Source organism: Moschus berezovskii, chromosome 4 (genome assembly GCF_049115385.1).
Source record: "Moschus berezovskii isolate FMDL1 chromosome 4, NW_MosBer_1.0, whole genome shotgun sequence".
In the NCBI taxonomy this organism is placed as follows: Eukaryota; Metazoa; Chordata; class Mammalia; order Artiodactyla; family Moschidae; genus Moschus; species Moschus berezovskii.
The window spans coordinates 4,607,180-4,622,412 of record NC_142463.1 but is presented as its reverse complement, the minus strand read 5'-3'; the positions used below and the strand labels follow the sequence as shown (position 1 = coordinate 4,622,412).

Genomic DNA, 15,233 nt, shown 5'->3' with positions numbered 1-15,233 from the left:
GGGGGCTGGGGAACGGTAAAGTCAATCGTGGGACCTGGATCTGGAGCAGCAAGACTTCCCGCGCACAGGAATCTGCAGGGGAGGTGGCCACCCCGACACCCGCATGGACCCTGAGTTCCCAACAGGCCCCGGGCGTCCTGGCTCTTCCTCTGGGCCCGGGATGCTTACGACAAAGGGTGGGAGCGCCCAGTGCACAATCAGCCATGCTTGTCCTTGGTTCTGATCGCCTCTCAGCACCGGCCCCAAACCTGGAGCCACAAATGCCAGGCGGCCTCTGGTTTCCCAAGGGCTTTGCACTCAGATCCTTGTGACGGCTGAAGAGCGGTGCTGGGACGTGGTCCCTTAAAGCAGAGCTGATCTCTGAGCTCTTCTGTCGAAAATATGCCCACAGGATGAAGTTCAAGTTCCCCAGCCTGACCCCTGTCTTTCTTTGCCGTATCTCATGCTCCTTGGGTGACTCGTGTTCCCTGTTACACAGGATTCCCTTTGGGCCCTTCTTTTTATTAAAAATTAATTAATCTATTTTAATTGGAGGCTAATTGCTTTACAATATTGTGGTGGTGTTTGCCATACATTGACATGGCATGTGCAGTCCACGGGGTCGCAAAGAGTCAGACACGACTGAGCGACTGAACTGACCGACTGAGATGAATCAGCCGCGGGTGTACATGTGCCCTCATCCTGAGCCCCCTCCCAGCTCCCTCCCCGTCCCATCCCTCGGGGCTGTCCCAGTGCAGGGGCTTTGAGTGCCCGGTCTGATGCATCGGACCTGGACTGGCGATCTGTTTCACATACGGGTCCTTCTTTTCCTCCTTGTGCTGTGCAGTGGGCTGTCAGTTACGTATTTTACACACAGTAGGGTACATATGCACTCTGTCCTCCCCACTCTTCCACGTCCATTTCCCATTCACCCATGCTTTATTATTTTGATTACACCATAATTTATGTAACCACATCTGGTTGATAAACTTTTCACATTTAATTTTTACATAGCACCACATCACCAACCACCCGGTTTAAAATTCAGAACGCACTCTCGTCATTCCTGAAGTCTGTTCTCATGTGGTTTTCCAGTCTGTAAGGTAACCATCCCTCTGACTTCTCTGTGGACGCACATCACCTGTTCTTGGACATGGCGTCTTACAGTACAGACTCTTTAGTGTCTGGCTTCCTCCAACCAGTATTACGATTACAACATTCACCGATGTGGCTGCAGGTAGCTATACTTGATGTTTTTCAGTATTTTAAAAGTTGAAATGCTTTATTTTGAGATGATGTCAGATTCACATGCAGTTCCAAGAACTGATAGAGATGCAACCTTTAGAGTGTTTCTCCCAACGGTAACATCTTGCAGCACTTCTCTCAAGGTCCCAACCAAGATATTGATCTGACACGGATACAGTCAAGAAGGTTTCCTATCACCAAAAGGATCCTTCAAGTTGCTCTCTCTCGGCCACCCCAGCTTTACTAGAAACCTCTAATCCCTTCTCTGTTTCTACAATTTTTGTCCTTTCAGGAATGTTCTATCAGCAGAGCCCTAGAGTATGTTACTTCTTGCTTTTCACTCATCATAATTCTCAGGAAATGTTTCCAGGTTCACTATTCTTTCAATTGTTGTTTCTAGTTTGGGGCTATTATGAACTGATTATGGTACAACAAATGTGTATGTGTGTGTGTGTGTGTGTGTGTGTGTGTGTGTGTAAGCCTTCATTTATTGGCGTAAATGCTCATGAGTGTAATTGCTGGGTTGTATGGCAGATGCTGTGGGCTTCCCAGGTGGTAAAGAATCCACCAGCCAACAGGGGAGACACGGGAGTTCTCCTGTGCAGCTTTGATCCCTGGGTCTGGAAGATCCCTGGAGAAGGAAATGGCTACCCACTCGAGTATTCTTGCCTGGAAAATTCCATGGGCAGAGGCAGGCTACAGTCCATGGGGTTGCAAAGAGTCAGGCACAATTTACCTACTGAACACAGACACACACACAGTGGCGTGTTTGGTTTTTTAAGAAATGCCAACTTTCATGTGCTGACACACCACTTTACACTCCCACCGAGCTTTCAAAAGTGGGAGCAGTTTGTCCCTGCCCTCTTGAGCAACTGGCGATGCCAGTGCTTTTATTTCAGCCATCCTTGTGGGTGAGAAGTGATCTCTTTGTGGTTTTAATTTGCTTTTTTCTAGTGGCTCATGACAGACACCCTTTCTGTGCTCATTTCCCCTCTGTACATCCACTTTGGTGACATGTCAGTTCATGTCTTCAGTCCATATTATAATTGGATTGTTTTCTTTTTTTAAGTGTTGAGTTTTGAGTGTTCTTTTTATGTTCTACATACTAGATCTTCCTTAGATACATGGTTTGTGAATACTTTCTCCCAATCTGTGGCTAGACTTTTTACCCTCCTAACAGGCTCTTTCACAAACATGTTTAATTTTGATGAAATCCTAATTTTCCTTTAATGGATTTGTGCTCTCAATGCTAATTCTAAGAAGGCTTTGCTAATCTTAGATCCAAAACATTTTCCCCTATGTAGTTTTTTCATCAATTTTTAAAAAATTTATTTATTTTTTAATTTAAGGGTAATTGCTTTACAGAATTTTGTTTTCTGCCAAACCTCAGCATGAATCCGCCATAGGTACACATACACCCCCTCCCTCTTGAACCTCCCTCCCATCTCCCTCCCCATCCCAGCCCTCTAGGTTGATACAGAGCCCCTCTCTGAGTTCCTGAGACCTACAGCAAATTCCCATGGCTATTATTTTACACACGGTGACGTCAGTTTCCGTGTCACTCTCTCCACACGTCTCCCCTCTCCCCCCCTCCCCCCACGTACGTGAGTCTGTTCTCTATCTCTGTTTCTCCATTGCGGCCCTGAAAACAAGTTCTCCAGGACCACCTTTCTAGAGTCCGTGTATGTGTGAGAATACGGTATTTACCTTTCTCTTTCTGACTCACTTCACTCTGTGTAATAGGTTCTAAGTTCACCCACCTCATCAGAACCGACTCAGATGTGTTCCTTTTATGGCTGAGTAATATTCCATTGTGTATCTTCCCCTATATATTTTAAAAGTTATAGTTTTACATTTTACATCTAAGTCCACGATCCATTTTGAGTTAATTTTTGTACACGATGTAAGAATTAAGGTTGTTTTTCTTCTTTTTTTACTCTGTGGATGGCCACCAGCTCAGCACCATTTACAGAAAAGGTTTCTGCTTGAATTGCATTTGCATCTTTGTCAAAAATCAGTCAGGTTTATTTGTGCAAGCCTATATCTCAACTGTCCTGTTTCACTGATTTGTGGTTTAACCCTCTACCAACAGCAAACAGTCTTGATTATTATGGCTGTATAATAAGCCTTGAAATCACATGCATGGATTCTTTTTATTTTATTGCTCTTTTTTCAAAATCATCTTAGCTATTCTAGATTCACTGTCTTTCCATATACATTTTAAAATAATCTTTTCTATGTTTATAACTATCTTTCTTGGATTTCGATAATAATTGGATTAATCTAGTATACTGATGTGGAAAGAACTGACATCTTTACAACATTTGGTCTTCCAATCTATGTGCATAGTATGTCTGTCTATTCAGAGCTTTGATTTCTTTCATCAGCATGGTGTTCTTTTAGCATACAAGTCCTATACATGTTTTGTTAGCTTCACACCTAGGTATTTCATTTTTGAGTGATTTTAAGTGATATATTTTTCATCCTGGTGTCTACCTGTTCATTGCTAGTAGATAGAAATATGATTGATTTTTATACATTCCCCTTGTATCTTAAAACCTTGCTGAATGCACTTTTTTATTTCGAGGAGTTTTGAGAGTCCTTGGGACTTTCTAAATAGCCATTCATGTCATCCACAAATAAGGACTGTTTCTCTTCTTTCCTTCTCTTGTCCGGCTGCCTTGGCTGAAATGGCCAGCACTGTGTTCAGGAGAGTGTGCTGAGGGGGCACACTGGCCTTGCTCCCATCTTAGGGAAAAACATTCAGTCTTTCACTGTTAAGTAAAAAGTTAGCTGTGGGTGTTTTTGTAAATTTATCACCTTATGGAAGTTCTCTATTCCAATTTTTCTGAGGAACTTATTATGAGTGAGTGTTAAATTGTGTCAAATGCTTTTTCTGTATCAACCAATATGATCGTGTGATTTTTTTTCTTCTTAGGTGTTGGAGAAGACTCTTGAGAGTCCCTTATACTGCAAGGAGATCCAACCAGTCCATTCTAAAGGAGATCAATCCTGGGTGTTCATTGGAGGGACTGATGCTAAAGCTGAAACTGCAATACTTTGGCCACCTCATGCGACGAGTTGACTCACTGGAAAAGACTCTGATGCTGGGAAAGGTTGGGGGCGGGAGGAGAAGGGGACGACGGAGAATGAGATGGCTGGATGCCATCACCGACTCTGTGGACATGAGTTTGAGTGAACTCCGGGAGTTGGTGATGGACAGGGAGGCCTGGCGTGCTGTGATTCATGGGGTCGCGGAGAGTCGGACACGACTGAGCGACTGAACTGAACTGAACTGAACTGAGCCCATTAATAGAGTTGATTCCATTACGGATTTTCAAATATTGAATGAGGCTTGCATTCTTGGAATAAACTCCATTTGGTCATGGTTTATAATTCTCTTTACTGTTTTATTCTATTTGATAATATTTTGCTAAGGAATTTTGCATCTATATTCACACGGGATACAGGCTTATAGCTTGCTTTTTTCTGGTACTGTCTTTGTCTGGTTTTCATTTAAGGGTAATACTAGCTTGTTATGAAATGAGTTGGGAACTGTTCCTTCTTATGTTTTCTGGACATGACTGTGTAGAACTGGAGTTAATCTACCTTTGAATATTTGGTAGAATTCTCCAGTAAATCATCTGGCCCCAGAGATTCTACGTGGGGAATTGTTTTAATTACAATTCAACTTCTGTATTGTTGTAGAACTAGTCAATTTATTTATTTCCTATCAAATGAGTTGTGGCAGTTTGTATTTTTAGGGAAAGTGGGTCCATCTTGTGTTGTCAAATTATGTGTGTGGAGTTGTTTATAGTATCCTTTATTAAATTATTCTTTTCATGTCTGCAGTCAGTGGTGACAACCCTTGCTTCATTCCTGATGTTGGTAATTTGTGATTTTTTTTTTCCTTTGTTAGTCTTACTAGAGGTTTGTCAATTATTGATAATTTTCAAAAAGTCAGCTCTGTTTTATTTACTTTCTCTACTGTTTTTCTGTTTTCATTTTCACTGATTTCTGATCTTTTTTTCTTTCTGCTCACTTTTTTTCGCCTCTTTTTCTAGGTTCTGAAGGTGGGAACTTGGCTGACGAATTTGAACTTTTTCCTCTTTTTTTTCTAGTGTATCTGTTTGTACTTAGTCGCCCAGTCATGTCTGACTCTTTGTGACCCCATGGACTGTAACCTGCCAGGCTCCCTCTATCCGTGGGATTATCCAGGCAAGAACACTGGAGTGGGTTGCCATTTCCTTCTTCAGGAGATCTTCCTGACCCAGAGATCAAACCCGTGTCCCTGTGTCTCTGGTATTGGTAAGCGGATTCTTTACCACTGTGAAGCCCCTATTGGTATATACTTGTCTTTATACCAATCCAGTCATGTAATCTTTTTAGTATTTTTTCCTTCCAGGAACGGGCCCATGATGGCAAAAGTGCTGAGGGCCTAGGGTGACCGACTTGCTCAGTTCCCAGGGATTCTTTATCTACTGAACCATCAGGGAAGCCCCTGTGTATGTGTTTAAGGCTATAAACTTCCCTCTCAGTGCTGCTTTGCTTGTATCCCAGGTATTTTTATATCTCACACTTTTGTTACATGTTTTTATTTCTCTTGTTTTTCTTTGTCCTATGAATTAGAAGTGTGCTACTTAGCTTCCCTGTGCCTGGACATTTTCCTGTTACTTTCCTGTTCCTGATCTCTAGTTTGAGTTCACTGTGGTAGGGGAAGACACTCTTCATAATTTCAACTCTTTTCAAGCTACTGAGATATGCTCTATGGCACAAAATATGGTCTACCTTGGAATATGTTCTGTGGCCACTTGAAAAGACTATGCATTCTCTTTGTTGGGTGGTGTCACTCAGTAGTGTCCGAATCTTTGTGTAGCCTGCCAGGCTGCTCTGTTCACAGAATTCTCCAGGCAAGAATACTGGACTGGGTTGCCGTTTCCTTCTCCCGGAGATCTCCCCAACCCAGGAACCAAGCTCGGGTCTTCTGCATTCCAGGCAGATTCTTTACTCTCTGAGCCACCGGGAAGTTGAGTGGGGTGTTCTATAAATGCCAACTAGATTCTGTTTGTTGCTGGTGTTGCTGAGTTCTTCAATATCCTTGCTACTGATTTTCTGCCTAGTATCTTATCAATTCTTGAGAATGATGTGTTGAGTCTCCAATTGTAAGTGTATATTTTTCTGTTTTTCCTTTTGTTCTGTTGGATTTTGCTTCCTACATTTTGTAGTTCTGCTGTTTGGTGTATGAACATTTAGGATTATTATGTATTTTGTGGATTGGCTCTTTTACCACATATAATGTCCTTCCCTGTCTTTGACAATTTTCTTAGCTCTGAAATCTCCTTTATGTGATATTATAATAGCTTTCTTTTGATTGTTTGCATGGTATATTTTTCCCATCCTTTTACTTGTATCTGCTTATATCATAATATTTCAAATGAGGTTCCTGAAGATATAGTTGGGTCATATTTTTTAAATATACTTTGCTAATCTCTGTCTTTTAATTATTGTATTTAGACTATTTACAGTTATTGTAATTATTGATATGTTAGGACTTCAGTCTACCATTTTATTGTTTTCTGTTATAAATTCTGTTTCTTTATTTGGTTTTTCCTGTCATCCTGTGAGTGACCTCATTTTTTTTTTTAGGATTTCACTTTGATGGTGTTCTTTAAGTGTATCTCGTTGGACAGTTTTCTGGCAGTTACCCTGGGTGTTACATTAGCTATCACAGTCTATTCATGTCATATTTTGAGTGAAGTAGAAAAACCTTAATTCCCTTTATGTCCTTTAACTCATACCCCCATCATTTCTTAACATTTTAAAATATTTCCTCTGCATACATTGAGAACCATGTCAAACAGTATTATAATTTTTACTTCAATCAAATAACATAATTTAGAAAGGGTAGAAAAGCCTATTCTTTTTACCTATGTTTTTGCTTACAAGTTCTTTCTTGCCTTCTGATACTCCAGGTTTTCCTTTCCATTTAAAGAAGTTCCTTTAGAAATTCTCTGAGGGTGATTCTACTGGTGAAAAAAATCTTAGTTTTCCTTTATCTTGATTTCTTCCTCTTCACTGTTGAAGAATATTTTTGCTGGCTATAAATTCTGGTGGCATATAAATTCTTTCAGTGCTTGAAAAAGTATTGTATCCTTTCTTCTAGTCTCAATTTCTTGTGAGCAATCCACAGTCATTTAAGGTGTTTTTTTCCCCTATAGGTAAAGGGTCACTTTTTTTCCCCCTGGATGCTTTCCGGACTTTTTGTCTTCAGTATTCAGAAGATTAATTATGATGTAACTCAGATCAGATTTCTTTGGATTTATTTTGTTTGGGGTTCACTCAACTTTTTAAATCTGCATGTTTATATCTCTTTATCAAATTTGGGAAGATTTCAATCACTATTTCTCAAAATGCTTTTTCAGTTTCATCCTCCTTCTCTTCTGAGATTCTGATGACATAAATATAAGACTTTTTTTAACAGTCCCACAGTCCCTGATTCTCTGTTTAGCTTTTTGTTTTTTTCAGTTTTCTCTGTTGTTCTTATTGGATAATTTCTATTGTCCTATCTTGCAATTCAGTGATTATTTCCACTGTCACCTCTATTCTGCTGCTGAGCTCAACCAATAATTTGGATACTATACTTTTCAGTTCTAAAATATCTATTTGGTTCTTCTTTGTATCATATACTATTTTGTTGAGACTTCATATTTTTTAAATTTGTGTATAGTAGCTTCATAATTACTCATTGAGAGATTTTAATCATGACAACCTTAAAATGTTTGTCAGATAATTCTGACATTTCTGACATTTCAGACTTGGGATCTACTATCTATTTTCCTTCAGTTTGAGATATTTCAGGTTCTTGTATGATGAGTGACTTTCAATGAAACCTACCCCTTTTTGTATTATGCTGTGAAGTGAAAGTCACTCAGTTGTGTTCAACTCTTTGTGACCCCATGGACTTAGTCCATGGAATTCTCCAGGCCAGAATACTGGAGTGGGCAGCCTTTCCCTTCTCCAGGGGATCTTACCAATCGAGGGATTGAACCCAGGTCTCCCACATTGCAGGCGGACCCTTTACCAGCTGAGCTACCAGGGAAGCCCATTATGCTATGGGGCTCTGAATGTAGACCTTCTGTTTAAGCTCTGACGCCACCCTGGCAGGGGAACTGTGTGTATGTGTTGTATGGTTACCGTCAGGAAGGCAGAGGGATAGACTCCTCATGCCATTGTGGGGAGGAGTCCTTCTGTTTCTGGGTGCGGGGTGAGACCTCTGGCTCCCCCTGTGTGGTCTCCGATGACACTGAGGTAAGGGTAGCCTTGTCACCACTGGGAACTGGTGGAAGTCCTGACTGTCCACTTAGCTTCCTCTGATCCATCCCAGCAGGGAGGGAGGGGTGGTGACATTTTGGTCTTCTCTCACACCACTCCAGAGTGGATGTTGGGTTGCCTCCTATGTCTTCGTGGGGTAGGCTCCTCATGCAGCTTTGCTGCTGTGTACTGGAGCAGGGATCCTGTTTTTTTGATGTGTTTGAATGGCATGTTACTGTTGTTCAGTTGCTTAGCTGTGTCCAACTCTTTGCGATCCCATGGACTGCAGCATGCCTGGCTTCCCTGTCCTTCACCATCTCCCACAGCTTGCTCAGACTCATGTCTGTTGAGTTGGTGATGCCATCCAAGCATCTCATCCTCAGCCACCCCCTTCTCCTCCCGCCTTCAATCTTTCCCAGCATCAGGGTCTTTTCCAGTGAGTCAGTTCTTCACATCAGGTGGCCAAAGTATTGGAGTTTCGGCTTCAACATCAGTCCTTCCAATGAATATTCAGTATTGATTTCCTTTGAGATTGACTGGTTTGATCTTGCAATCCAAGGGACTCTCAAGTGTCTTCTCTGACACTGCAATTCAAAAGCATCAATTCTTTGCTGCTCAGCTTTCTTTATGGTCTAATTCTCACATCCATACATGATTACTGGAAAAACCATAGCCTTGACTAGATGGACCTTTCTTGGCAAAGTAACGTCTCTGCTTTTTAATATGCTGTCTAGGTTTGTCATAAGTTTTCTTCCAAGGAGCAAGTGTCTTTTAATTTCATGACTATAGTCACCATCTGCAGTGATTTTAGAGCCTAAGAAAATAAAATCTCTCACTGTTTCCATTGTTTGAATGGCATAGGGTGATTATTATCTAAAGTTTTCTTTGTTTTATATTGAGTTACACTAGCTACCTTTTGGTGAGTGCTTTGATGGTTTATGGCTGACTGTTCTTTTATTTTCAACATATCTATTCTTTATGTTTAAAGTATGCTTCTTCATGGAACTCTACTCAGGGTTGTATGTCAGTCTGGATGGAAGGGGGTTTGGGGAGAATGGAGATATGTATATGTATGACTGAGTCCCTCTGCTGTTCACCTGAAACCACCACAACATTGTTAAGTGGTTATACCCCAATCAAAGTTAAAAGTTTAAAGTGTGAGTACACTTTGTTTATTTATATCTTTTTGTGAACCCCATGAACGATATGAAAAGGCAAAATGCTTCTGAACTGTGGTGTTGGAGAAGACTCTTGAGAGTCCCTTGGACTGCAAGGAGATCAAACCAGTCAATATCAAAGGAAATCAGTCCTGAATATTCACTGGAAGGACTGATGCTGAAGTTGAAACTCCAATACTTTAGCCTCCTAATGCGAAAAGCCAACTCCTTAGAAAAGTCCCTGGTGCTGGGAAAGATTGAAGGCAGGAAGAGAAGGGGATGACAGAGGATGAGATGGTGGATGGCATCATGAATTGGACGGACATGAGTTTGAGCAAGCTCCAGGAGTTGCTGATAGACATTCCCTGAGCCAGGTGTGCTGTAGTCCATGGGGGTCACGAAGAGTCAGATACGACTAAGCAACTGAACTAAGCTGAACTAAACTGTGCTTCTTATAAGCAGCACAGAGTTTGGTTTTTTCCAGTATGGAAATTATTGTCTTTTAATTAGAACATTTGGTCTGTTTTCATTTCATGTAATTATGGATTTGGCTGAGTTTAATTCTATCATATTTGTATTTCCTTTCTTTTTATTATTTATTAATTTAGTTTTCTTTTTATTCCTATTTTTCCTTCCTGTATTCTTTTCAATTAATTTTTACTTTTCTACTTATCTTTGCTATTACTCTTTGGTTAAACATTTTAGTATCATTTAAAAAAAATTACAAAATACATCATTAGCTTATTACAATTTACCTTAAATTAGCCCTTCATGGTTTCCGGAGAAATGCAATAATGCCACACGTCCATTTACTGCTATCTGCCCTTTCTTCTGCTGTTGTTCTATATGTTATTTGTATATATGGTATAAACACACATGACTCTTACTATTTTTACTTTAAAAACCAGATTATTTTAAGAGTAATTAGCCTTTTATATTTACCCCAATATTTACATTTTTCAGAGCTGAAAATTTCTTTTACCTCTCTGTTCTCTCATCTGAACTAATTTTCCTTCAGCCTAAAGAATTAATATCCCTTTAGTAATTTCATATTGTGGGTCTGTTGCTGATAAGTCCTCTCAGATTTTGTTTGTCTGGAAATATCTCTATTTTATTTTCAGCTTTGAAGGATATTTTCATTGGGTATGAATTCTAAATTGGTAGTTATTTTTTTCCAGTCCTTCAAGATGCCATTCAATTCCTTCTGGCTTTCATAGTTTCTGCTGAGAGACTTAGTAGTCTTTCTTATTTTTCATTACCCTGAAGGAAATGTGCTTTTCAAAAAAAATCTAGTAAGACTTTCCTTTTGACTTTCAGCATTTTGACTGATGTGTCTGGACCTCATTCTTCTTGAACCTCAGTGAAGCTCTTGAATTCGTGGCTTTGTGTATTTCGTCTGAACTGGAAAATTTAACAAACGTTACTTTTCATTTATTGCTTCTGTCCCATCCTCCTTTTTTTGGGCAAATTCTAACTGCACGTATGTTGCAATGTTTGACTATGCCCCACATCTACCTTCTTCTCTGTTCTTTATATTATTTGTTTTTTTCTATATTTCAGTTTGTATTTCCTACTGATTTGTCTTTGAGGTCAACCTGCAATTGCGATGTCCACACTGTTGTTAAACGAGGTAGAAGATTCCTTACTCTTGGATACCATATTTTTCAGTTGTAGAATGTTCATTTGTTTCTTTAAAAAGACAGTTCTAAATTTCTGTCTGCCCACACTGGCCATGGTCAAAGCTGGGGGCCACACATGCTCCAGGTTACTGCAGGGCAGGATGAGGAAACCATGGCCAGACCACAGTGGGCCATCTCCCCAGAGCGCTCCTGCCATGGATGCTCTTGCCATGGCAGTGATGTCATAATGGGGGGCCACAGCCCCTGCAGGGTTGACTGACAGCCCTGTGTGTCTGAAAACTTGTTTCTGCCAGCACAAACATTTTGTCTGCCCCGTTATCTTGTGTACCTCAAATGCCTTGAACTGCGCTTGGCATACAGTGCTCAACAAACACTGCTGAAAGAGGCAATTAGTGAAGATGATCTGTCCCTCAGTATCAGATTCTGGATCTCCAAATCACAAGAGAAGGTGGACAAAACTGTAAGCTAAGTAGATTAAACTGTACTGTGAAGTATAACTGCTGACAGAAAGCCTTCTCTCTTGTTACAAAATAAACATGAAACCACAGTAACTCACTGGGAGGTTGCTTGTTGAGTATGGAATAGCAAAGAAGGTGGCTGGATGCTCTGAATTTTCACCGATGCCATGACTGTGGCATCTTAAGGCACTGATCTAGCTGAGAGGGGTCAATCTGCATAGGATCTAGCTTTGATGAATTAATTCACTCAATAGTATGTGCTGAGGACTTGCTATGTGCCAGAAAAGATTACAATAATGAGCAGCAAAGACACACAGTCCCTGCGCTTCAGTAGATATGGGAAGGCAGATACTAACAAAAAGATCTTGTCAGTAAATATAACAGGAAAACTATGATGGAGCACCAGGAAGCCACTGTGGCACAGTGCCAGGTGCATGCAGAGCAACCAGAATTACTCAGAGGCCCTAGAAGGTTTTCTTGAGGAGAAAGACCTGGACTGACCCCAGGGATGAGTAGGAGTTTAACTACACTGAAGACTGAGGGTGTGGGAGCAAAGACAGTTCTTGAGCGAGAGCAGCATGTGCAAAGACCCTGTGGTGGGAGGGAAAACAGTGTGTTTGGCAGACAAAGAGGAAGCTCGGGGTGCTGGAGTGCAGCCATGGAGGGAGAAGTGGGTGATGAGCCTGAAGAGGAGGACCCTTGCCAGGTCAGGCACGGCTTTGTAAGCCTGGCACAAGACTGTCATCTTTATCCTTGTGGGAACTAGGGTGTCATTGAAGGGTTTCAGTATGGAGTGCTAAGGTCACATCTGTATTCCAAGAGGGGTGCTCAGGTGACTGTATAATCTCTGGTCAAGTCGCTTTTTCTGGATAAAGCTGGAATAACACAGCCATATTGTATCTGAGTTTTTTCTCCTTTCCAATGTTCAAGGTTGCCCATTCCCCTTCTGCTAATGGTCTTCTTAAGGAGGGGATTTAATATAGCTAATTAAGTCTCAGCTTATGACACAAAATCATATTTATGTCTCCCAGGTCGCTTGGATTGGAATTTTGAGAACTCAAGCTCTACAGTTTCACAGTTACCATCAATCTGTTGGGGGTACCCTGAGCATATCTATTCTGTGTTCAACCAGTTTAATTCCAAGAGGGAAATTCACAGAAACCCACCCTGGGACACTTCATGAGCTAGGACATGGTGGAGGGCAGACACCAGGCTTCAAGGAGTGAGAGGGGCAGCAGTGCCAGACTGATGATCAGCTGTTGGTTAAGGAGAGGAAGCCGAGTCTCATCTGGAGGGGTGCAGCCGCCTCCTGTTTTCATTTTCCCTTTTGCTTCGCTTGATTTCCACATTCAGTCACCAAAGCATCACTTTTTGAAGATAGGAAATTCATTAACAGGGTCAACCAGTTGCACAAATAGGTGCCCTCACCTGTTTATGGGAATTACACATGGAGAACCCTCATCAGGCTCTGGGCTTCAGATGGGCTCAGATGGTAAAGAATCCTGCAATGCAGGAGACCTGGGTTCAATCCCTGGTCAGGAAGATCCCCTGGAGAAGGGAATGGATACCCACTCCAGTATTTCTGCCTGGAGAATCCCGTGGACAGAGGAGCCTGGTGGGCTACAGTCCACAGTGTCACAAAGAGTGGAACACGATTGAGCGACTAACCATGTGCTGGGCTACAATGATGGAGGCTCAGAAGAGGTGCATGAAGGACGTTCAGGTGTTAATCTGGAGTCAGAGGTAAGCTGTAAAACTAAACTGTAAAATCAACACAAAAGGCTTCAGCATAGAGTCACTGTAAAGACACCACACATCCCCCTGGGTTGGTAAACTAATCACAAATGCAGTTGAGAGTGTGACAAACTCAGGGAGTGTGCAAGTCCCAGGGAGGGCTGATGGACCGTGGGAACTTCAGAAAGCCCACACCCCCACCAGCTCCTCTACCTGGAGCATCCTGGCCCCAAAGGCACAGCTGGCTCCAGACCCAAGGGAACCACGTTCACCACACTACTGATGCCAGTTGTATGGGGGTTTCTTCCATCAAGAAATTTTCTGCAACACCAGCTGGGGCTCCTACAATCTAACTCAATTCTGGCACTGTCGACCTGGAGATACAGAGTCCGATCCCACAGGTGAAGGGTGATATCCCACAAGACCGCCCCCACCCCACTCCAAATGACAATCACAAGTCTAGATTGTCACCTGTGCTTCTGATGAACCGGCTGTAAATCGACGGTTCCCATGACCCCCTCCTCGGGTTTGATGAATTTATTAGAGTGGCTCACAGAACTCATGGAAACACACCTATTAGGTCATCAAAGGACATGATAAAGGACACAGAAGAACAACCAGATGAAGAGGTGTGTAGGGCAAGGTCTGGGAGGGTCCTGGGCACAAGTGCTTCTGCCTCTATGAAGTTGGGGTGCGATTCCCTTCTAGAAAAAGCAAGGGGATTCCAGAAAAACATCTGCTTCATTGACGATGCCAAAGCCTTTGACTGTGTGGATCACAACAAACTGTGAAAAGTTCTGAAAGAGATGGGAATACCAGGCCACCTTACCTACCTCCTGAGAAACCTGTATGCAGGTCAAGAAGCAACAGTTAGAACCGGATATGGAACAATGGACTGATTCCAAATTGGGAAAGGAGTACGTCAAGGCTGTATATTGTTACCCTGCTTATTTAACTTCTATGTAGAGTACATCACGTGAAATGCCAGGCTGGATGAAGCACAAGCTGGAATCAAGATTGTCAGGAGAAATATCAATAACCTCAGATACGCAGATGACACCAGCATTATGGCAGAAAGCAAAGAAGAACTAAAGGGCCTCTTGATGAAGGTGAAATAGAAGAGTGAAAAAGTTGGCTTAAAACTCAACGTTCAAAAAACAGATCACGGCATCTGGTTCCATCACTTCATGGCAAATGGATGGAGAAACAATGGAAACAGTGACAGACTTTATATTCTTGGGTTCCAAAATCACTGCAGATGGTGACTGCAGCCATGAAATTAAAAGATGCTTGCTCCTTGGAAGAAAAATTATGATAAACCTAGACAGTGTATTCAAAAGCAGAGACATCACTTTGCTGACAAAGATCCCCCTATCAGAGCTGTGTTTATTTCCAGTAACCATGTGTGGATGTGAGAGTTGGACCATAAAGAAGGCTGAATGTTGAAGAATTGATGCTTTTAAACTGTGGTGATGGAGAAGACTCTTGAGAGTCCCTTGGACTGCAAGGAGATCCAACCAGTCAATCTCAAAGGAAATCATTCCTGAATATTCACTGGAAGGACTGATGCTAAAGCAGAAACTCCAATACTTTGGCCACCTGATGTGAAGAGCTGACTCATTTGAAGAGACCCTGATGCTGGGTAAGACTGAAGGTGGGAGAAGAAGGGGGTGGCTGAGGATGAGATGCTTGGATGGTATCCCTGACTC

The 15,233-nt window shown here is 41.8% G+C and overlaps 1 protein-coding gene across 1 annotated transcript in view; it reads right to left on the bottom strand.

The window, feature by feature from the left end:
* The window catches only part of DRC11 (dynein regulatory complex subunit 11), a 175,038-nt gene that overhangs the window by 56,648 nt on the left and 103,157 nt on the right, over positions 1 to 15,233 (bottom strand). The window lies entirely within an intron of this gene.